The sequence below is a fragment of the Falco punctatus genome, assembly GCF_963210335.1.
Source record: "Falco punctatus genome assembly, chromosome: 1".
Taxonomy (NCBI): domain Eukaryota; kingdom Metazoa; phylum Chordata; class Aves; order Falconiformes; family Falconidae; genus Falco; species Falco punctatus.
In genome coordinates, this window is record NC_137580.1 from 99,079,628 (window position 1) to 99,103,017 (window position 23,390).

Consider the following 23,390-nt stretch of genomic DNA (forward strand, 5'->3'; position numbering starts at 1 on the left):
GGTGAATATACAGATGCAGGGGCACGCTACCATTCCTGCACCTGAGGCACCAGCACCACTACTCAGAGCAGAACCCAGCTCATCTCCTGACCAGAAGCCGCAGGAGCCAACGTTGGCAGCACCCCGAAATCCCTGCATTTCCCGTGTCTCCAGCAGCCCATGGCTGGCAGCTCCAGTGGCTGCAGGCAGCTGCCCAGTGGAACGGGCCAGGATCCGCATGCTCCAGGCAGGCAGTGGGGCAACCCCTGCAGCCTGTGGAATTTCTGGATGAATTGGGAAAGTTGAGACAACTGGGATGTTTTATGCCTGCTCATGTAGTCATCGCCAATTAGCATTGTAAAGTGTTTGGCGAGACAAGGGTCCGGGACCCTGATTTAGAATTAATTTCTGCAGTGGAGCTTTGAGTCCAAGTTAATCACTGTTGGATTTGGGATTACCGTGCTTGTAGGAAAGGCTGCTAAAACCCCCACTTTTGTTATGATCCAGCAGCTCATAGGGCTTAACTCCTGACTGAAGGGAAATGTGCATGTCAGAGAGTTTTGTGATCCCTATGGGGCATTGGAGCTGCTTCGCTGGTAGAGGAGAAGGAGAAGGAGGGCCCTCACACACTGTTTCATTTTTAAAATGATTAAATTGAAGTTGCACTTAAATTCAAATCAGCCATTCAAATTAACAATTCTAATGTTCCTGATCTATTGATCTGTTGGCTAAGACCATTTGGAGCAGACTGTAATTAAACCCCAAAAGCCTGGACACCAGAAATGCTGAGGGAACCGCACAATAGCGAGGAGGAGAGAGTCTCACAGTCCTAGACTTAACCCATTAAACCCTTTTTTTTTTTTTTCTGGAAAGAAGCATATTCTATTTTAGCAGCTTCCCTAACAGCACTCGGGGTGTGTGTGTGTGGGGGGGGGCAATGCCAGGACATGGCCCCCCAGTCCAGTGTGCCAGGGAAGGCATTTTCCCAGCAACACTTCACAGCCCAGTGGGAGGTAGGACAGGACACTCTCCTGCCTTCCACTCTTCAGGATTTCAGCTAAAAGCAGTTGCCCTGTTTTCAGAGACCGATGAAATCAGAGCGGGTGCCGGTGTCTCCCAGGTTTTTTTCCAGCCAAGACAGGGAAGTCCAGTCCCAGGTGACTGTTTACGCCGGGCTCCCAGCTGAGGCTGCAGTAAACAGTGGGTATGAGCCTGTGCTCGGTGGGTCTCAGTCTGTTTGCAGTGTCACAGACTTGTTTCATGTTGGTCCTTAAATCTGCCACTGGCAACACTTTTTTATTTCCACTGGGAGAACTGGGACACAGCTCACAGAGCGAGTGGGGCAGTACATCCAGCTGACTGGTCCCTGTTCCTGGTAGCTCTGCGATGTCTTCTGCATCACCTCTCCCGTTTGCCCAAAGCTTTCTGAGCAGATGGCCAGCAGAGAAGACCAAGTCCTGGAAGGTAAGGCCAGGGAGGCTGCATGGGCTGCCAAGCCATCTCCCTCACAGCAAGGTTCGTCCCAAGCACACCGCCCTTTACCCATGCAGGAGAGTGGATTCTGGGCATTGCCAGAATTAACTCCCATCTATTACTTTTTTTTTTTTTTAATATAAGCAGTATTTTTTTCCAATACTTGTACTACTTTCCCACAACTGTCTAAGCCTATTTATTGATAGGGTGGGTTTTTTTTTTTCCCCTGTGTGCATGGAATTTAGTGGGCTTGCACAAACTTGACAGGTGATGTGGTGGGAGAGGGAAGCGAGCTCCCGGGCTGAGCTCCGGGCTGGTGCAAGCCCAGGGCAACGGCTCTGGCTACAGCAGGTTACAGGGATGGATGCGGCACCCCTGGCCGCTCCTAACAGGTCTGTTGACTGGGCTTTTATAAACACCAGCCTTAATTTCTGCACTAACACTTCTACCAAAACGGAAACCTAAATATTGAGTCATTGTTAGGAAAAAAGGTTTATTCCTCCATTCTATTTTGATTTTAATTACTAAAGGTTAGCATTTTTCATGCAATTTAAAGAGAAATGAGATAGGAAAAGGTCAAAACACAAGGGGCCTTGAACATCTCTAATCCCATAATGGAGAGCAATACAAGGCTCTAATATTTGAACAATCAACATGGACTTTTGTTATGAAGACCAACATGTGATGGAAGAAGGTAAGAGGCTTTTAGATCTATTAGAAAACTGGTGTGCTGGGAATGGAGGGAAATGATGATGGGAAAATTAAAATTCAGCTCCAGCAGAAGGTTGCAGTGTTCAACTTGCAGCTCAGTGCATCGATCTGTTCCAGCATTTGACTTTCAACCATGACAAAACTGTGGGCAAATTAATTGTTCTCCAGGATATTAGGCATCAGAGTCTATTAATCCTCTCTGGAGTCGGATGCTCCATGAATACTAATGAAAACTGAGAGCTGCAGTCATGTCTTTCCAGGTCTGACTCAATGCTGTTGCTGCTGCCGCTTCCATGGGGGGCAGGGGGAGGGAGGGAAGCCCTGAGTGCCAGTCAGCCATTTGCTGCTTTTATTCAGATTTAAGGCTGATTACAATTGGAAAGAATAGCGTAATATGGCAAATCCTCCTCCCGAGCCGGGGAGGGTCTGAAAATCAGAAAGCGAGAGGCAATGTTATGTGTTTTCCACAAGGAAAAAGTGAAAGGCATAAGTTATTTATGCAAATTTGAGATCTGTATTCAGATATGTTTTAAGGAAGATCTCAGGAAATCATTTCTTAATTACACATACATATTGCACTTACTTTGCCTACATCCAGGCTCCTTCCTCCCAGACTAAAACATGTGGAGTAAGTCACTCATTCCTTGTTATTGTTTTACAAACATATGAAATTTCTCTGGCTTTTTTATTTCCCTTTGAAAGACCCCTCCCCCTACTCTCCCCAAAACCTCACAATGCTCTTCAGGGGAAGGAGCCCTGCTCCGGGAGCCTCTGCAGATTAATACTTAGCACTAATCTGCATATTTCTATAAAGGAAATGGAGGCTGCAGGAAAGGGATATGGAAGATGTTTTACCTTCACTAATGCTGCACATTTAAGTAATCCTCTGGAATTCCAGCACAGCTTTAATCATCCAAACCCAAGCCAGGACCATATTCCGTATAATTAATCCACAGAGCATAATGTTGCCTGGTGAAAGTGAATACTCTTCCAAATATTTGTCCAGCTAGTGTGTCAGAGCACATCCAACATGTGTTATTCCAACTTCTCATTTTGTTTCAGAATGAGGTTGGACTAAAGCAGCAATACTGGGGTGTAAAACAAGCAGCTGTCCATTGATAACCTGGTGTTATATTCTCATCTAAAGCACAGAAGTTCCCTGTGGATCAAGATGAGAATATATTATATTCACTGTGCTGTATCCTTTTGTTTCCCCTTTCCCCTTGCAGTCGCACACAACACTGTATTTGCAGCTTACAGATTGCTGCAGTGATGGTATTTGCAGTGAAACAGAAGGGCTGAAGAATTTGGGTAATGAGGGACACCTGAGCAGGTTGCCAGGCAGTTTGTTTGTTCAGTGGGGTAATCGGTAACGTGCGAATCGCTGCAGAGGGCTTGCCCTGTGCTGGAACCCGCAGGCATCAAAGAGCTACTCAGATTCTCCAAGCCATATCATTTCCCCAAGCCCATGTGTGAGAAGAACATGTGGAAGTGCTGAGCTCTTTACCCAGTGAACCAGGACTAACCAAGGGTAAGCTTTTCTGAGGCTCCCATTTTCACCAGAATGGAAATACTGCAATGCAAAGAGAGCAAAGCTGTTAGTCTGCACTCTAACTGAGAAGATATTTATGTCTGTGCAAACACAGCACGCGCCTTCCGCATGATTTGGAGTTAAATGCAGTGTTACTTAATTAATGCATATGTAACACACAAGGCTATTACACCTATTAGAGCTCTTGGACAATTAAAATTCCAGTGGTCCTCTCTACCAACGGGTGTCCATGACAAAGGGCTGACAACCTTCTCTGTCCATAAAAAACTGGCAAGGGCCAAGAAAAAAACCACAACAAACCAACAGCCAGAAAACAGTTCTCAGGTTTGCCTCAATTTATGAAAGTAATTGTGAGTGTCTTACTACCCAGCATCAGTCAGAATGTGAGATGTTTGCCCCGAGGAGCTGGCGAAAGCAGGTCGCATCCTCCAGTCTCTTTACATTGCCTCTCACTCCCTCTGAGTGCTGCAGCGTCCGGTGGGAGCTGTGGCAGGACTGAGAGGGCGACGGCTGGAGCAATGGCAGAATGATTAACAGCAGGCTTTAAATCATCGACAGTCCTGTAAATCCCAGCTGGGTTTGCTGGGGGAGAGCAAGGAAACCGTGGCTCTCCCATTTCCAAATAGCCACGGTTCCCTACGCCCCTGGACCATTGCCTTTCAAATTTAGTTCAAGTGTCATTTCCATTAGTCACATAAGGGCTGCTGTTCTGGGATGTGGATGCTGGCGTAATTACGCTGTTCAGCTTTCAAGGTGTTTGCCCTTGCATCCCCTACATCTCTGCTCTTCCTGGATTTGACCAGCACTTGAACAGGAAAACTCATGAGAAACCAGGAATCAATAAAACTTTGTGAGAAAGCTTGTTCGTGAGATGTTTCCAGCTCAGATTTGGTCCTCGGAGGCTGAGGCTTACCAGAGCCCCAGTGCTGCTCTGGGTGATACCTCACACATCACAGCCGTCACCACCAGTGAGCTCAGGGACATGTCGGCTCCAGGCTGTGCTGCTGAGGTAAATCCACCACTTCACTGCCTGGTGTATTGACTGTGTAGATGCAATGTGTGGCTGGTACATGCCTATTTGGTACCTCCCCTGCACTGACTTGTAGTATGTTTGGTCTGTGGGTTAGCTCCGTTCCCCCAGCCCTGTGCAGAGGTTGCTCATTTATTGCCTTTAAAATGATGAAGCGGAGGTACCAGTGGTTGGCATCTAACTGTGACAGGCACTGCTCAGGTGATGGGCTGCCTCTCCTGGCAGGTTTCCAGGCCTGCAGAGCAGGTGCTAACAGGTGGGCAGTCTGGATGAGCCTCGCTGGGCAGGGCAGGGTGTATGGGGTGAGTGGCTGGGGTGAAACAGGAGCAGTCCTTGGTGAGGACAGGCAAGGCAGGGGCAAGGAGGGCAAGCACCATGCGATGACATGGACACGACACTGGTTTGGGTGTCCAGCCATGGTTATGACCAGGAATGGTGCATCCTTCTCCCATGGGCTTGGCATGTTTACAGCAACAGGTATGGGAGTGCCAGGAGAGCGGACACAGGTCTGTCCATCTGTGCTGCCCTCCTTGCTCACCTGTGGTTGGCATCAGGTCTTGCCCATGCTGCTGGAGGTGGGCTGGAGCTCTGGCACAGCAGAAGTTGAAACAGCATGTAAAAGTTCTCTGGGAAGCAATACCCAGGAGATGTGTCTGCTCTTTTGGTACCTTCTGCAGTGGCTGAGCTAGTATTTTGTGCTCTTGGCATGTGATATGTGTAGAAGAGAAAGTGGCTTTTGCTCTTTGTCCCCAGACACAGCTCAGCCCTGCACACAGCCAGGACAGACCAAGACATAATTAATGTCCCCATTTCTGTGTGCGGGGACTGATGCTCATGTAGCCATGGAGGTAAGACCCTGTGGTAGGGGATGAACAAGACACCCATGATGCTGCTGGGGCTTGCCCTGGAAGTGGCTGAGTGGGGACAGTGTTTTGTGCTGGCCACGAGTCTCCTGGAGCTGGGGCAAGATGTTCCTCATCGGGGGGCCGAAGCAAGTCCATGGGGCCAGTACTCGGGGCTGGCACGGGGCGAGATGCTCCCATGGGCAGCGCTGGGGCGGCCGGGGAGCCCCGTGTGGAGGCTTGGCATGCGAGCTGCCTCCCGCCCTGCTCCGCATTACCCAGGTCCTGCCTCCCATTTCAGAAAAGCTGACTTCAAATAAAAGAGCTCTTTGAAAAATCACGAGGCATTTTATTCATGATTAGGTTTTGTCCAAAGTCTTTTGACAAGAAAATAGGTGATACAGCTCAGAGAGCTTTTCTTTTCTAGTACATAAGAAACCCATTACACATCTTTTTTGAAAAACAAAAACTTTCTTATTCTCTTTGAGCGAGTGTGGCCAGCTGTCAAAGGAGCAAACTCAGCCTCCAAATGGATTTAATACAAAACAGACCCTGCAGACTGCCTTGTGCATTGTTTAACCATTGCTTCAGTTTCCCTTCTCCTCCTTTGCTGCATCAGGTACTTGCCATGTAGACTCATAAGATTTGAAAATATATGTTTAAATGTTAAAAAAATGTTTAAAATATTTAAAATATAACACAATGTTTCAGTTATTGTAATTGTGTCGTGTGTGTGTCCCTCCTTCCCCTCTGGTTTTATCTCCTTTCTCTTACTAGTGGTTTTAGTGTGATGGCAGCTTTCTGGTCTCAGAAAGGAGGTTCCACCCAGCCCCCAGCCCCAGGCCAGCTCAGCATCGAGGTCTCCTCTGGCATAGCCACTCTTGGCCTCATGTGCACCTTTTCTGTCATATTCCTCTTTCCTTTTACATCCCCTTTTAAACGCACTGGCACAACTTGTGACTTGTAAGGGTAGGACTGGATCGCAGTGGTTGGATGGGTGGTGCGTGGTGAGACTCTTGTGCTGCTGCCCTGCAGGGTGAGCTTTGAGATGGGCCCCGAGCTAACTGGGATCTCTGCGGCGGTCCCAGGGTGCAGCCTGCACTGCCAGGGCTGGTGCTGGGGGAAGACCTGGGACGGGCAGCATCGTGCCCTGCTCTGAAGGATTTTGGGTGAGCCGTTTCTGGAGACAAGCTGTAACACTCTTGAAACGATGCTGTGTTTCTACTCATGTAAGGGATTTCCTCGGTTTTTAGTTTTCCTTTTCCCTTATCCCTGGTTGTACTGATACTTTGGCTACAAACCACACATTTTTCACATGACAGCACACCCTATATTCAAAGTTGTCATAATTTGCTGCCCTATTGCTATATGACCTGGACACAAGTCCTCCTCTCACTGATATAAAAGCCACTCCACCACACAGATCCCCGGTGGAAGCCCTGATGACAGCTTGCCTGGCTGCTGCCAGCTCCTCCTGCTCCTCGGCACTGAATCTTGTGACAACAAATAATGGATGGTGACCAGCACTGAGAATTCCCAAATGCAGGAAGAAAAATCTGTTCCGTGAGGTGGAAACCTGAGAGCAGAGGTTGTGTGGGTGTTGCATGCAAGTAATTTCCTAATGTTCATTACAGAGATGGGGGCCTCGCTGGGGCTGGCACCCAGCAAGTGTTGGGCGCGAGGAAGTCCCTTTCCCAAACACATGCAATCTGCACCAAAGGTCATCAAGCATGGGGAGGAAAAGAACAGGGCTCCCTTCAGCCATGAGATGGTCACAGCAAACATCCCAACTGTGCTTGTGTCCCGTTGGTAGTGCTGCAGGACCAGAGGAGCTGGGGATGACTGCGGTCAGTTCGGCCCTCCCACAAGGTCCTGTGCTATCAGAGTTGCTGCTGTTGTGATGGCTGTGATAAGCTAATCAGTCTCCCTTTCAAAAGCAGTCAAGGTTTCACACTTGCTCTTCCTTGTAGAAAGCTGCTGCAGAGCCTCAGTTTTCCCACTGGAAGCCCTGCCTGACTGCATGCCTTGCTTCCACATCTCCCTTCAAAAACCCACAGCCAGCAGCCACTGGCGTCCCTGACACAGTCACCACATCCCCGTGGCAGTGGGGGCATGGGCAGGATAAGCCATGGGCAACTTTGGCTTCAGCATTTTTAAATTCAGCTGGTCTCATCTCTTCTGCTGCCGGGAGGTGTTGTGCATGATGTGAACCATGGTGTCAACATGCTCCTTCTCCCCTGCTCCTGCACCGTAAGCAGTTTACAGCATGCGTTACCTTGTAGTACAACTTGAACGGTGCCTGGTGCGGGGGAATTGATCCCTTATTGATGCCACAAGGCATCCATCTAATAGAAATGAATAAAAATCAAATACTGACAGTGAAAATACAGCTAGGTCTGGAGAGCTATTGACTTCAGGCTCTGCAGGAGCTATTCCTCTGGTATGCTGTCTCTGCTTTTCTTCATACGTTCCACCGGTGGAAAAGGTAACAGGCACACATACTATCTTTACTCCATAACTACACCTCTGTCTAGCACAGATTTGCATGAGCTGTTTTCCTAATCCTTTTACAGAGTCCATGCTGCTCCTTCTATGGAAAAAGATATTGTTAGTTTGTTTTAAAAAAAGAACTGAACCCCTGTGACAGACACACAAAAAGAGATTTAATTACAGAGAAAGTAACTATTTATGAAGTGCACTGAACTTTTATGTTTGAAAGAAAAACTCTGAAGGAAAAGGCTTGCTCAGAAGGAAATCCTCCATGTCCCATAACTGCAGATAAAGGGGCTTGGCAGGCTGCATGTTTAGCCTGGCTGTTTGCTGGCTGCTCCCACGTGGGTGGGTTTGGGTGCCTACCCTGGCAAGAGGCAAGAAGCTTGTTTGTCCATCGCTTAGGAGAACATGTGGCTTTTCTCTTGGGTGCCCGAGTCTGAAATTACTGATGAATAATCCCTTTTTATGCACAAGAAGGGGTAACTGAATAGCTATACCTGGTATTTCCCCAGTGAACTTGTGTTCATGAATTGCTCCTGAGTTGAAGTGGAGGGAACTGGAACGAGCAGAAGCCCAAGACGCAGATGAGCAATTTGTCATTGCTACCTGTTACTTAGCCGTGGAGTGTGCTAAACACCTGGCTGAGATTGCTGGGCTGCTAGTGCTCACGTTTAATGCGTCATGGAATAGGGGCTAAAAGTGTGTAAGGCCAGTGGCTGTGTAATGAGAGTGTGCAAGGTGAGTGCAATACCCCACCTGGGCAATGGTAGACTGGACATCAGTCCTGGGCAGAGTAATGGGGAAGCTGATGTGGGACCAACTTGAAGAATTGAAGGAATGGGATAGAACTGGCACCACTCAAGAGCATTTACTAAAGATAAGTGCATTCTTTGAAATAAATATATTTTAACATAAATAAATACAAACCTGTACATATCATAAAGGATAAGAAAGATGCTTTTGTTGCCAGAGCAGGAGGTGTTATCACATTCCTTAATGCCTTTGCAAAGCATCTGAGGGTTGCAATGGACAGAGGACATAGGCATATTTCCCTGACCTTGTGATAAAGAGCTTATTCATTCAGTGGATATATGAAAAGGATTAGTAAGCAGGAGTGGTGAAACGATTTTATGGCATAGTAAACTTGTATGGTGTTGGTGAGACAGACACTAGGATATTGCCTGTGGCTCTGGCGTCAACATTTTTAAAGGGATGTTGGGGGTGTCAAAGCAAGCCACAAAATTATTTATGAGATGAAGAAAATGAGTTACAGAAAAAAAGACTGAGGAGCTCAAACAAGATCAAGAAGAAGAGTGAATGCCTTCATGAAATCCTGAAGTACCTTCTCAGAGAGAAAGTACCAGGGACTGAGGGCCCCAAGTCTAGGAGAAGAGGCAGAACAGGAGCCAAAGACTACAGGCAGAAGCAAGATGTTCAACATGGCAATAAGGTTCAGTCTGCTGGGAGGGAAAGTGATGACTGACTGGAAAAAAATACCCATGAAAGCTGTGTATTTTCCATCTCCTTGCACATTCAAGACAGGCAACATGGCCTTCAGGGAGCTAGGTGAGAGCTATACAAGTTGTTTGGCTAAGGGTAGGGGGAAAGAGCTGAAATGACACGACCTGTGCTGGAGAAGCCATGGTGTGTGATGCGATGGCTTCTTCTGGCCCTTAAACCAACACCCACCAACTGTGGGCAGCACCATTTCTGGGACAGGCTGGACCTGGGGGTTTGCAGTTTGCAAAGGTTTGCAGTCACTGTCCTTATTATTCCTATTGATGTCGCTTCACAAAGTGTTTAATAATTTCCTGAAGAAACAAAAGCATAATCCATCTGCATGAATTTAAAGTGGCAGCTTCAAAGCTTCAGAGGAGAGGAGAAGCTCACCCAGCAAGGCAGCCAGATTCGTGATCGAGTCCTGCTGCTTGTGCAGCCTCCAGGGAGCTCGTTCAAAACCAGCAAGGATGTTCAAAAATGAAAAAACATAAGGATGAGGAACAAAACAAAAACAACAAAAAAGCTTGGAAATATTACTGCTTTCCGACAGGTTTGGAAACAAACACAAAAAAGAAAAAAAATACCTAAAAAGTAGGGAAAGAAGTACCTCCTTAAAATGAAGCACTTAAAAGTGCTCCTTTGGGGCTGCAGAAAATCTCTGTGACTTCCAGTATTTTCAGAAAAGCTGCAACTTAGTGACAAAATAATGCATTTTCATTTCCCCGGCAAAAGCTAACTAACAAACTTCTCATTTCCTTCCGTTTGCTCCCTTTGCTCTGTCCTTGTCAGGTCCTTCCCTGGCCCTGGGAGCAAGGGATATGACAGAGCATCCATTCATATTGAGGTGAGCACAGGCACTTTTGGGAGGTAGAAAGCACAGTAAGCAGAGGGATGAGGAAGCAGTGGCACTAGATTGGTTCCCATTACAGCAGAGAGGCCAGGCTGTGGTCATCAGAGAGCTAGAGGACCTCTCCAGAGAAGCCTTTGGGCATGGCTCTTGCTCCTTCAATGGACAAATTAATATTGGATATAATGATCTGTAAGTTAAAAGGTGTTTTAGAAATGTAAGGCAAGAGTTAGTACCCACTTAAGGTGTCAGAGAAGATGCTTTTAGCAAAGTGTTCGTGACTTGGGTGTGTTTCTTCCATTAGCAATAACGAGCAGCTGAGGTGAGGCCTTCTCTGCGTGACAGTACTCCTGGGTGGTTAAGCCAGTTAAAATCATCCATTACATCGTCCCTGGGGGGGCACAGGCCAGGTCACCTCTGGTGCTTAGTGGAAACCTCATGAGCAAACCAGCAAACCAGCAGCCACAGCTGCTGGGCACAAAGGCTGTGCCTGGAGCCAGGGGAGAAAGCGCAGAGGGTGCAGGTGGCTGCCACCAGCACTGCGTCTGGTCGGTCACACTGGTGCAGGGTACAGCCCCTGCCTTCTCTGGGAGCTGGGAGAGCTCAGCCTTCTCTGGGGGGTTTACCACGTAGCAGAGATACCCCCCCGATTGCCGAGGCAAGAGCCGGCAGCACGAACGGGGCGATGCCCATGCCTCTCCCATCGGCTCGCAGGGCTGGATGCCGGCGTGGGGCATCGCCCTGTTCTTCCTCGTGGGAGCAGCTACAACCCTTTGCTTCCAAGGCCCATGCTTCTGGCCTTGCCTGTCGAGGCTCTACAGAGAACCCCGTGAATTAGCAATGCTATGTCTTGATTTAATTTTCAGTCTACTTTGGCTCTAACAAAGTGGCAAATTGTTTCCTGTAGTTGTTTTACTTTTATTTATAGGGTAATTTGCATCATGAAGACAAGTTGGCCTATCAATAACAGTAGACCAATTAAGGTCACCTGTCCCCTCCTCTCTTTCTGAGGGTCTCATCTCTCACTTGCATGTCTTCACCTTGATTGAGTGTTGTGATTGATGGGTTTGCGGGAGACCTGCCTCCAGCTTTCCATCTCTGAGCCAACTCACAGGCACGTGACCAAAGCCTGGGCCAAGCTGCCGCTTCGGTTTTGCTGTATGACGTTTCTCAGAAGAAAGGGGTTAGTTGCAGCACTTGCAGTGGAAGTTCTTTTGCAAAGAAGGATGCAGACATTCCTTGAGAAAAGAGCAAAAGTAGAAGTTGAAACATCCAGCTAACATATTAATATTTCATCATGAAATATGATCGGGCTAAATTCATTACTGAGTACAGGTTGCTCTGCATTAAAAGAATTAAGCCTGACTTAGGTAAAACCCCCACATTTTCTCCCCCCTGCTTCCCACTTGCTCCTGGGCTGGAGCAGCTAGGGTGCACTGGGAGCCACCCAACTGGGTGCACTGGGAGCCACCCATAGAGGAGCAGCACTGGCCATGCAGCTGATGGAGCTGGGGAGCTCGGTGGGCCGAGGGAAAATGCTGGGGCTGGGCACAGAGCCTCTCTGATGCTCCCCTCATTTTTAGGGCAGCCCAAAAATGTAGTAGGTAGGGTTGGGAGGTCGGAATACCCCCTCAGCAGTGGCTAAACTGCTGGATAAATGCTCTGCACTTCTGGAGGTGGGGAGGAAGGGGACAGGCGGGAGGTGTCCCAGCCTGAGTGGCTGCTCTGTGCGTCGATGCTGAGCAGCGAGGTCTCGTGGCTGAAGGAAGCAGAGTGCTGTGTTTCTCTGTGAGCCCTGGCTGTTCAGGGAAGTTGTCTCCTGCGCAGAAGTCACCTCAGGCAGGATCAGGTGCCTGGCTGTGCTTTTGAGTGGTTCTGGTACACAGAGCTGCAATTCTCATCTTTCCTAAGACAGCACGTACTTACGTTTTCATTTATTCCACCTCAATAAACATCTGAAGATATCCGTAGGAAACTTGTACTTTAAAGTAAAAACATTTCCCAAATACCTCTTGGGGAAGCTTTTCCTTTTCTCCAAGTAAGAATTTGATCCTGTAAATGTGAGGAAGGGGAACGATGCTTGCAGTCCTCCTTGGGCTCTGAGATCTACAGATCAAACTCCCTGTGTGAGATCTGAATATCCAAATCAGCATGCAATAAATCTTGACATTCTCAACAGTGCAAACAGACAGCACGGAAGGAAGCAAGCCATCTGCCACTGCTTCAGAGACACCTGAAACCTACCCACTGACTGCTCTAAGTTGCCTCCATCCACCAGCAAATCCCAAGCTCCTGCATTCCACTTCAGGGGACATCCATCACCGACATGGAGCTTCTGTGGTTCTGCCCGTGACTGTCCCTTCACTAGCACTGCATTAAAACCCAACAGCTGATGGCTGCTGCATGAACTGGAAGCCACCCAAGGAAATCTCTCTCTATTCCTTAGCAAAGCACAGCGGGAGGACACAGACTGATCCTGGAGGATGCAGCCTTTGCCGTGCCAGCCAAAACAACTGGTTGCCATCTTCCTTTGTTCTGCATGGCATGTTTATCAGCTTCAGTGAGTCATTAATGGTGAGGCTGTTGAGGTGTTATGGAGGACATTTGAGAACTGATGGGAAAATGTTTGTTGAAAGTCTCCTGCTGATGCCCCATCCCAACGGTCTAAGGAAATGCCCAGAAACCTCTAGATTTCCACAACCTTTCAGGACTCTGGTGCCTGTGGCTGCTATTGGACTCTGATCCCCAGTGAGCTTTCCCCTCCCTCCTCCGTGGCTGGCCTCTCTGTCTTTTTTATGACACTGCTGCTCAGCATCCTGACCTCCTAGCACCAGATATACCCATTTTACAGCTTTTTAGACCATTGACCTGGAGTTGCCTGCGGTGGGCACTGGGCTGCAGGGGAGTGCCCCTGCACCCCTCTCCCTGGGCTGGGGAGAGCTGGGCTCTCCCAGGTGCTGTCGAGGCGTGGGGAGGTTTGTAGCCCCAGGTGCAGTGGGTTGCTCCAGTTCTGCTCTGTTAAGGAGCACGAGTGTGAGGAGTCCTTGTTCAGAGGATGCGACTTCCATCCTGGATCCTAGTCACCTGCAGAAATGCAGGGCTGTGGTAAATGTAAGTGAGCAGTTAAGGAGCATTATTTTCATTTTGCATTGAAAGCATAATTTCATTTTGGTGCCCCAGACCCTCTGCAGGGAATGTGAGCTCTCCACAATACCAAGGGGCTGTACCTGGCAGATATGCCAACCCTTCCCTGTGATTTTGGAGACAGTCATCTTAATGCCTGAAACAATGCAGTCTGCCCTTCTGGAGTTATTTGTTTGCACATGTTCACAGGGAAACAGTTTTAAATATGGTAATAATGAACATCCAATCAGTTACCATAGTGTTCGGGGATATAGCCATGGCAGTCAATCTGCAATTGCAAATCTGCATATTTATGCAGTTTCATTAATTATGTATTATGCAGCATTAATCCCAATAATATGTGTACGCTTGTTCAGTAGAACAGAGAGAAAGGACTAGCCTAGCAGAAGAATTAATCAGAGAGCCATTCAAAGATCCCACATCGCTTTAGGTTGCAATTACAACTATTTTTACTTAAAAGGTTTTGCATTAAAAAAAAATTAATTTTGCAAGATTTTGAGGTCCCCATGTAGCCACAAAAATTTAAGTTAAGCTATAAAAAATGGCTCCTCCATGTCTTCTGGTAGCAATCACAGCTGAGCATAGGAGGGGCTTTTAAGAAGGATTCCTGTCAAACAGTCTGTTAATTATCTCGGCTGTAAGAAGAAACAAATTTCCTGGGGCAGGGACTGGGTTTTTTTTGTGCTGTGTTTGTACAGCATTTGGAGAGTGGTGACCAAGTCCACTGCTGGGTGCTACAGAATTGTAAATAATCAATATGATGCCTTCAGAATAAGCGAACTAGCTAAGTTCACTAATTGTCATATCCCACTTTCTGTTGCGAAGGCAACATGAAGTCGAGGGCTGCTGCTACAATGTCTTACAGAAATCCCGTCCTGGCCAAAGCCAGCTCTGTCCTATCTCTGGGTGCATAAGAGGATTTGCTTTCATTACTTTTATGAGTAGGGAAAAAAAAATAAATAAAGCAGCATGCAGGAAAGGAAAGGAAAAGGGGCAAACGTCCAATGCCAAACTTGTTTCTAGAGGTGGGAAGGGGAGACAGAGGCATAGGCAGCCGAAGCCTGCACGACAGACCTGGGCAGGGGTTGAGCCCTCTTGCAGGGGTGGTACAGAGAGTTGCCATCTCTCCCTGTTTGCTGCGCTCCGTACCCTTAATCAGGTGACACTGAATGCATTTTCCATGGGCAAACACAGAAACCGGCACAAAATGAAAATTTGTTGCTTGGCCCCTGATGCCGGCAGAGAGGATGGTGCTGCTGGTGGCCTGGGGGCTCTCGGCGGGCAGGGTGGTACCCCTGTCTCTGCTCTGACTGTGCCGGCAGGATCCGAGCTGCAGGCTCAGCACTGGCACGGGTGCTGGGGTGGCTCTGCCTGCCTCTGCCTGCACCCGTGCACACGCTGCTGGCGCATGCGATGCTAAAGAGACCGAATGATATTTACCCTGGTAATAGTGACTGATGTATAATGCATATGCAATGGGTATGACTGATGTAATAAAAAAATATAGTCAGGAAATTTAGATAGGAAAAAATGCAGAAAGGTAATTCCTCACGCTGTCGTAATTTGTGACATTGGCTTCAATTTGTTTTCATTAGTGGTTTGCTAATGCATTTATTAGCCATTACATACATACAGCAAAATGATGAGGTTTCCATATCTATATATGCAAATAAAATATGTCTGGCACATATATTGATGGACCCAGTAAATACCGGGCTAGTTCTCATTATCCCCATGAGGTTTTTCTAGATTTTTTTTTTGGACTGTAATAGAAAGACCACCCACTTTTTCTAGTGTATTTTATTTTCTATATGTGGATAGCTGGTAGATTGCAAGAACACAGGACCCTTTAAAAAAGGCAGAAATATACCAAGAGCTTCAGGCTCTGACAAACTCTTTAGAAAATAGGGTGATTTGGGTCCAGCTGTGTAAATGTTTTCAGTTTCGCTGCTGAGGCCCTGAGTTTGATTTTGTGCCAAGACAAGCCTTGCTCGAGTTGTTTTTGGCAAAGCCTCCTGGCTGAGGAATGTCAGCATCACTTTCAAAATATGATGGTTTGTAATTTGGACCACAGAATGAAAACTGAGCTTCTGGTACATTTTGCCATCATCTAATTACCAGGTCCCCAATTACAGTCAAGGAGCAGTCTCCGTAGCTTGGCGCACGGGAAGGTTGTTCCCAATGTAAGAGATTTCTACATATATGTTTCCCTTAACGCATTCCTGAAACTCTAACAGGTTTTCAAATGAGCCAGTGCCGGTTCATGTGGGTGTGGGTACCTCGCTCATCGGCTGCTCCCCAGCCCTTCCCAAGCAGCGTGTGGTGCAGATGGAGCCAGTGCTGCACTCACATTGCTGCTGCTTGGGCGGTCGCTCCATCTGCGCCCATCGCTGAATGCAGGCACTGCATCAGCTTCAGGGTTTTGTTGGTTCAGCCGTGGCACACCGTGCCATCCTGGCAGCAGCTGCCCCCTGGCATCCCTCACTGGCCCCGTGCCCCCTTGCACCCTGCCCGGCTGCTGGGGCACAGGGATGCTTGGGGTGGTGGGAAGCAACGCGGATACTGCAAGGCTGCTGCCCCCCCGCTTCACTGTTTTCTCGGTGCATCCCAATTACACTTTGGATTTCCATGAGTTGCAGGAGCCAGAACCAACCATGGCAGATCTCACAGTGGCCTCGGAGGCTGTGGCTGATCTGGAATCTGAGCGCAGAGGACTTCCCACAAAGGCCTCCTGTATCTACAGTGAGCAGGGAGCTAGGTGATGGATATGTTAATTTCATTATTCATGTACATAATTACAATCTAGGAGTTGGGAAGCTTTTTAGGTAATGACAGTTGAGAGGAAGAATTTACCTAACTTTTGTAATATACATGTAATATTATTTAACTCTTAAATAAAAATGCTCTGCCTAGCCTCCCTGCCGAGCGGCAGTGATGCCTGGGGGCTGCTCAGCAGGCAGGATGCCTGCTGTGCACCGCAGGTAGACGGGGAGGTGGGGTGCTCCTTTTTGGGGTGGGCAGCAGGAGGAAAAGGCCTTAGTCACCTTTGTCATCCCATTGCACACATCGAACCTATTATCAACCATTGTTTGACACATGTTGAAAGACATCCAGGAGATGGGCTGGCAGGTGGAAGCACTGCTCCTGCACCTCTGCACATTGATGGCAGAAAACTTCCTTCCTATTTTCAGTTCAAATAAACTAATGGGCAACTCATGCCTGTCTTTTCCCACACCAGTGCTGGCCTTTGATTTTGCAAAAGAAACTCAAAAAGGCTTGGGATGTACACGGGGCTCAGCTCCAGTGACCTCCAGCTCCTTCCTTTCTTCCTCCCTCTGACCGGTGATTTGCAGGTGGCACGCTTTGGCCAAGACTTTCTATAGTTGCCTTTAATTTTGTGTACCTCCATGTTTAAGGTCAATGAAAGCAGGATCTGCTCAATGCCTTTGAAAATCAGACTGATAGTACCTCAGAGGTCAGACACTGCAAAATGAAAGTGCCCAGAACTAAAAGCCATTTTTGGTTATCTGGCCCATAACCTCTCCATGGTTCTGCATCCTTCTCTGCAGACCAGAGTGAATAATATTAACCTTTTTTGCTAGAGGGCAGAATGGCTCAATCACTGCTTACAGAGTGCTTTGGAGATGAAGCAGTGGTGCTGAGAATTATTTTTATTATTAAGACACACACTCAGCACAGAGTCACTGGCACCTGCAGTTCCCATCTCTTATGAGCGCTGCTGCCCCTGCGTCTGCTCCCCTCTCCCTGTGTGGGGCAGCTCAGAGGGCAGCAGCAGCCACCCCAGCTGTGCTCTGGCAGCGCTGCCTCCATGCAAGGGCTCCCACCCAGCCTTTATTCTGCGTTTTCTGCTGCATCACTCCCAATCTATCTTGGTCAAATGTGCTCTGGGCTCAGCTTTTCTGAGCCCTCTCAGCTGTTGCACCCATTTCCTTTTGCTTCTCTGGAGAGATCCCTCAGCAGATCTCTTGCAGGTACCTCTCGTGCCGTGTCTTCCTTTCTCCCAAGGGATGACTTTGAACATCTGACCCTGTAGTGAGGTGAACAGCAGACACAGTGTTCAGTGCAGTACAGGGATGCAGGAAAAAATTGCTGCCTGATAGATAACGTACCCAGAAATGAGAGCTACCCTTTGCATGCCCTGAGTAATCACCAAAGACAAATTTGGGTACATCATCATTAGCAATGCCTCCTGCTAATGCAGCTTAAGTGCTAATTCTTGTAGCTATTCCATTGTAACAGCAAGAGGTTTATCTTTAATTGGGTTTCATGCTCTAAATGCTTTGATGACAAAGGTTTGAACAGGTGAGGCATGCCTTATAAGAGTTGAATAAATATCTGTGTAGCATTGAGAGTAATTACCCACTGTCCCTTCCAGACATTATGAAAGAGAAATTGAGGAGTAGCTTGGGTTGACAGAGCAATTCCTCGGATTTGCAAAAGATGATAGAAAACAAGGAGCACGTTTGGATTTTGACTTTCACCCATAGTTGTATTGGCTAGTTCTCGGGTTGATCAGGAGGGTTAGTTTAAGCAAGACATCTCAGGCTTTGATAGAAAACAGGATGGTGACTGGGGTGGTGGCAGTGATCTGCCCAGCAGTTTGCTGTCACTGCATCCCGGGAGTACATGTGCTGGTTCCCAGCCCTGCCAGCAGCATGGGAATGCTTTCTGCACCAGCTGAGCTTCTTAGAGCTCTCTGGATAGCCAGAAGTGTCAGTTATGCATTGGCCCTCGTTGCTAGCACACTTTTAAAATGTTAATAGCAAGTAAATTACTTTTCTTTTTATACTTCTTAAAATAAGAGTTCTTGCTACAAGATGGTGTCTCTGGCTGTCGTTACTATGTCTCTCCTTTATTACAGTCTATATTAGATGGACTGTAGAGATCTCATACAGATTTTATGTGAACTATTTTATTTATAAGAATTTTCCTAGTGTCAGATGGATCTGACACTTCTGGAGTCCCCTTTTCCATTCCCATGCAGAAAGGCAGCAGAAATTTTAAGCACCTGGCCACACACCGACCTGAATGTGGGGCTCGTGTCCTCACAGCCAGGCTCAGGGCTGAGCATCTCTTGCAGCTGAGCATCTCTCAGGGCCAGGAGCACACGCAGCACGAAGCTGGCCCTGGGGTCACTGAGGTTTGATATCAGCAGATCATGCCCTTAAGCCTACAGCTCTTTGGAGCTGCTCTTTCCCGTCCAGTTCCAGTCCCAGCCATGTACCTGAGGAGGGGCTGACCATGCTGCTGTCCTTCTGTTTCCTGGCCAGCTGTAGTGCAGCTGCAGACCTTTTTTGTTGCTGGTTTCTCTCAAACAGCCACCTCCACAGATGAAATAGTAGGACATTGATTTTACCCAGGGCAAAATATCTTCCTGCATCAAAATCACATTAACCAATAATGCTCAAACATCTTGTGCAAGACAACCCAACCTGCAAAACACGAGGCAGTGTCACTGCAGAGCTGCCCACATCCCAAGGAGATACTGCGATGGCTTCCTTTGCCTGGCAGCTTTAATTAAAGGGGTCTCCTGGGCTGTCTGCTGAGGAGGGTGTTCTTGGTCTGGGCAGGATAAATTTATGGAAGGAAGAGTACACTGCATTCCCTTGTGCGGGGATTTGCATATCACATTGAGGATCACAAGATAAGCAAAGCACAGATATAAATCACCCAGGCCAGAAGGGTGTACTTTGTTCCTGTCCCAGGCAGGAGATTTTTATAAGTAAATACAGAAGAAAAGCCAAGAGCTGTAGGAAGCCTTGTTTGGGTTGTGCTCATGCCGCTCTGCCACGGTGTTATGGTGATGGTGAGCAGTTTAAAGCTTTTCTTGGGTCTGGCTTTTGACTCATTTTTTCCCTCTCACCATGTGGTCCTGTAAAGGGGAGGTGGTGATGACTTGATCCCTGTGCTCAGGAAACAGCTGGGACCTGGGGCGTGGGGAAGGGACACTTGTCCTGTGTTGCCCTGCAAAGGTGTTGGAGCTGAGTGCCAGAGGTTCCAGTTCCCCAGGGAGAGGCAGCAGATCAACCATTGCTTTCTGAGCAATCAGTGTTTCCATTGCTAGTGACGGTTAGCTGTTTTGTCTCTTCTTTGCTGGCACATCTTCCCCCAAACATTAGCTGGTTTCTGGCTACAGCATTTCAGAGCAAGTGAGGACACTAACTCATGAGATGTTACAATGAGATAGCAGATGAAACTGAAATTGGAGTGTTTGCAACCAGTGTGGAATATTTAGGAGAATTCAGACCAGTAGAGCCTTTAATTCAGGCTGAGATTTTCTCTGCTTGAGGTTATTGGATGTGCCTGAGTTCTCAGCAGAAAGCAGATCATTCATCCTTTAAAATCCCTTTCCCCCCTCCCTTCTCCCTTCCTGTCTCTCCAGCATGGGTGGGAAGTGAACAGAGATGTGTGTATTGTACCTGTGCTATTAATGTGCTTTGGCTACAGAATTACACCCCGCGTTGCACAGCACTTGGGAAAAGCCTGCTTATAACAGGTGATGGTTTATGCAGCCACAGAGCAATGCATCCCTGGAATGGCACCCCTCCCCTGGGATTAGCGTCTGAATGTGCTCAGATCTATCAGGGCCATGAAAGTGCCCTTGCTCAGTAACCGAGAGGCAAATATGTGAGAAATAGGATTGCTTCTATAAATAGCAGTGGGCTCATGAGAACATTGTTTATCACTGTGGTGGGTGGTGTGAAGGCTGCCCTTCGCTTTCCAGCAATGGAGAAATAATGCTATCCCACTCCCGGCCCATTTATAGCAAACGGAAAAGATAAATGCGTTTGGTGGGAATTTTGAATTCCATAAAGACTTATTCATTGTTTTTAGTCCTCACTTGCTTTCTTAGTGAAGACTGCAAATCACCCGTCAATCATACCCCATAAGCTTCTTCATGTCTCGCATCCAAATGCTTGCAAAAATGCCCACCACCCCAAAGCCTATCAAATTCAGCCTCTTCCAACAGAAAGCATTCATCACTGCTCCCAGGCTCCTCTTTTGGGGAAAAAATAGCTGTTCCTTGTGCTATTTCTGGGTGACTCTGTAGGCACCTCCCATGGATGCACTGTTATGTTTTCTGCTAAAGCACAATAACATCTCCAGAGAACTCTAGTTGTCAGCTAAAGCCCCAAACAGTTATGTGCATGCTGAATTTTAAGCACCAGAGTCAACAGCGTTAATCATGCGCTTAAAATGAAGCACTTTCGTAAGTCTGCAGGATCAAGGTCTTAAACTGTAAGATCCTTGGAGCAGGGTCTTTCATTGTGTGTGTAGAGATTAGCATTCAAATAAAAAACATTACTAAGAACTGCCCAAACAGTCACGATAATACCCTGGTCTTTGAGGAAACACAGTCAATGGGTATTAGAGTAGGAGGCAGCAGGGGCAGGAAGGATTGTATGCCTGTCAGGGGCTTCTCTGCACTGCTATCCTGTTTATTGCTGTTCCTGGTGCTTTCCTGGCCCCTCTGCCTGTTGTATGGGTTCCTAGATGCTTGCTGTATGGTAGATGAATTAAGTTATCCTTTCCGGTAAGTGCATTTCTCAGTCACATTGTTCGCCAAAGGAGCTGTGAAATCCTAGCAGCATTTCCTCTTGTGCATAATGTCACATTTCCCAAGCTCTTCTCCCTCTTGCCTCCCTTCCATCAGTCTTGTGTGCAGAGCTGAGTATGCCCACGAGCGAAGGCACAAAATATGCATGATATGCTCCATCATGTAGGACCAAATCATTTGCTCCTTCCATAAATCTATAGCCAAATCACTTTGTTTCCACATAAGAATCTCATGCTGTGTAAAACTAAAGGAGGAAATTATCCTGTGTCTGTTGAGATGTTTATCTCAATCATTTGCAGTCCTACCAGCTCTTTGGCTTTTAATGAGGGGAGGAAAAAATAGTCCTCCCCTCCTGTAGCAAGGGTTTTGCAGAAGGGAATGCAAATATGTTCCCCTCCCTTAGTTTGCCATGTTGCTGTAAAACAGCAAACTTAATAAATCCCGCACAATTGGGCACAAGTCTTGTTTCCTTAAAAGCGATGTTCTCTATAATTGTCTATGACACAACATGCTACATATTAGTTATTTTTCCCTTAGTAGATCATCAGAGCACAGTGAAGCATTGCAGCTGAGGTAATTGAATGTCTTCTTTAAAACAATATGCTGCAAAAAGTCTCCTGACAAGTTCCAGTGTCTTATTTTAAACAAATAGTACCAGGGATTTGGGTGAGGGGGGGTATCTCCAGAAGAGAGGGGGCATTTTAGGCTGTGGACAAATGGTACTTGCTGTCTGATGCTGGAAAGTGCTGGTAAACATGCTCAGGCTGATGCTTTTGAAAAGTCTGGTGTAGGGGAGAAATGCTTTAATTCATGCTAAAGCCACAGAGAGGACCTCGTTTTTAACTTTGCTGCTTTAATACGCACTCAGTTTGCTGCTGCCCTGCCTGTGCTGGTCCCTTCAAGGCTGGAGCAGGGCAGCAGGACGGTTGCGGTGCCGCTGGATGGACAATTCCTCTCTGCCACAGTTGTGCCAGGAGGTGCGGGGCTGCTGAGCGGGATCCCCACATCCCTGGGTGCTGGGGCCAAGCCCTGGTCCTCAGGAGGAACCTCGCCACGTTCTGCACTGCCCGCAGCCCCCGGCTCATCTGTCAGGGCACTCGAGCAGATTTTGGGGAGCAATGAGCAACCCTGTGCCCCCAGGGGCTGCAGAATTCACTAACCCAGACCTGGGAAAGAATTGAACCCGCAGCCTTCCCAGAGCATCTGGGCACCCGCCCCCGCGTCTATTTATGCATTTGCATGTTAGTACAAATGTAGTTTTATGTTCTTGAAAGGCTATATTCTCTCTGCAAGGTGTGACATTTTCTGGAAGGAATTTCAAAGGGCTTTGTGCAAGGTGTTAAATAAGCTCTTAAATAAAATTGAAACAGAAAGTGCTGAAGTAAAGTGAACATTTAAAAATGTATGTGTACATTTAATTAGTCCAGGAACAGTGATAATATGAACCGCTAAGACACATTTATTAAAACTAATGCAAGACAAAAATATATCTTAAAATTTTGATGTGATAAAAAGACTGTTAAAACATTAAAAAGTTTCCCTGTAGTTTTTTTTTTTTCTTTTAAGCATGTCACAAATCCTGTGAAAGAATAATTCTTTTTATTTTTTTCCTCTTTTCCTTTTTTTTCTTTTCCCATTTGCTTCAGCCCCTTATGCTCCTACTCTGCCACCGAGAAGAAGGGAAGAGGTAAATTCTTTGGTGGTTTTCAAAATTTTGGTCTGAGCTGGACATGAAAAATTAAAAATGTCATGAAAAAAGGTAAATATGCTTGGTGGCACCAAAAAAAGAGAATCCCAGCACGAGGATCCAAAACCCAGCACCGGGTGTCGGAGTCAGCTGAGCCCATCCCAGTGCCAGCTCTGCAGACAGCCAAGAGCCCGGTCCGCCAGCCCGATGGATGCGTTCCGCGGATTGCTGCCCTCTCCCGCCATCCCACCCGGAGATTTTAATGTAATGCTAGTGCTATTGCAGCAACTGGGCACAGGAAAGAAAATGTATTTTCATGTTTTGCTAAACATGTGATCAGTCCCTCACACAGCCTCACTCCTCTTGCCCTTTTAATTACTTTTTGCTGTTGCAGCTTGGGCTGAGCCCACACACTGGAGATACGTTCTGTCTCCTGTGTTAGCTGGTGGTCATTATCCAACGCCAAATTTCTGCCGCAGCCCTCTCTACTTTGTGTGGTCTCTGGAAAAACAGTGGCTTGTCTTGGGTGAAGTGCAAGGTGCAGGCAGCATGT

General features: G+C 47.4%; 1 protein-coding gene across 1 annotated transcript in view; it reads left to right on the forward strand.

Annotated features, from left to right (window-relative positions):
* The window catches only part of MN1 (MN1 proto-oncogene, transcriptional regulator), a 290,178-nt gene that overhangs the window by 243,068 nt on the left and 23,720 nt on the right, over positions 1–23,390 (forward strand). Inside the window, exon 4 of the transcript XR_013930930.1 lies at positions 1–23,390. This exon is cut by the window's right edge and continues 23,720 nt beyond it. The gene's annotated coding sequence lies outside the window, so the exon portion shown is untranslated.